Source organism: Silene latifolia, chromosome 4 (assembly GCF_048544455.1).
Source record: "Silene latifolia isolate original U9 population chromosome 4, ASM4854445v1, whole genome shotgun sequence".
Taxonomy (NCBI): domain Eukaryota; kingdom Viridiplantae; phylum Streptophyta; class Magnoliopsida; order Caryophyllales; family Caryophyllaceae; genus Silene; species Silene latifolia.
In genome coordinates this window covers 21,416,838-21,417,854 of record NC_133529.1, presented here as the reverse complement: position 1 = coordinate 21,417,854, position 1,017 = coordinate 21,416,838, and the positions used below count along the sequence as shown (strand labels likewise).

Below are 1,017 nucleotides of genomic sequence, written 5' to 3'. Positions count from 1 at the left end.
GAGATTTGGGTGGAATTTGGTGTTTTCATTGTAATAATTGGAATAAGGGGTACCACTCTTGTATGCTTGAAAAACATTCACTTGTTCATTTGTTCCCCTACATTCACTTTGGTCATGTCCCAAAGTTCCACAATTCTCACATATCCCACTTGGGATTGATGAAGATGCCATCATGGCAATAACATGATGCTTTGGTGATTTTGAGGCTTCTTGAAGTCTAGCCATAGCTTTTTCAAACTTCAAATTGGTGGTATCAATGTGAGCATTAAGTTGAGCACCCAATTGAGTAATAGAGTCCACTTCATGCTTTCCTCCTCTAGTAGCCTTGAGAGGTCTACTATATTGTGAGTTATGGACCGCCATTTCCTCAATCTTGTTCCAAGTTTGATTGTCATCAACTTCGGTGAACATTCCATTTGATCCCATGTTGAGAATGTTTCTTGAGTCTTCATAAAGACCGTTCCAAAATTGTTGTACCAAGAACCACTCGCTAAGTCCATGGTGAGGACATGAGCGACAAATTCCCTTGAATCGCTCCCAAGCTTCATACAAAGATTCTTCATCTCTTTGCTTAAAGCCATTAATTTGAGCTCTTAGCATGTTAGTCTTTTCCGGTGGATAGAACTTTTTGTAGAAAGCTAGAGCCAATTTCTTCCAAGAATCAATTCCGAGAGTAGCCTTATTAAGGCCTTTCAACCATTGTTTCGCGGTGCCAATTAGAGAAAAAGGAAATAAGACCCATCGAATTTGGTCTTGAGTTACACCGGTTTGAGATATCGCATCACAATAGTCACAAAAAGTTTCCATGTGAGAGTGAGGGTCTTCACTAGGCATCCCCCCAAATTGGCTTCTTTCGACTAATTGGATAAATGCGGATTTGGCAATAAAATTTCCGGTTAAGTGTTGTGGTGTGGGAGTACCATTGGGTAGGTTCTCCTCGGTTGGTACGGAATGTGATGAGAATTTAGGCATTGTGGGTTGATTTTGTGTTGGATTTTGTGTTGGGTTCTCCTCACC

General features: G+C 40.7%; 1 non-coding gene across 1 annotated transcript; it reads left to right on the top strand.

Annotated features, from left to right (window-relative positions):
* The first annotated feature begins 493 nt into the window (after window positions 1–493).
* LOC141654367 (small nucleolar RNA R71) lies at window positions 494–600 on the top strand. Its single transcript, XR_012547927.1, has one exon. It is a non-coding gene; the product is annotated as a small nucleolar RNA R71 (small nucleolar RNA).
* The last annotated feature ends 417 nt before the right edge of the window (window positions 601–1,017 follow it).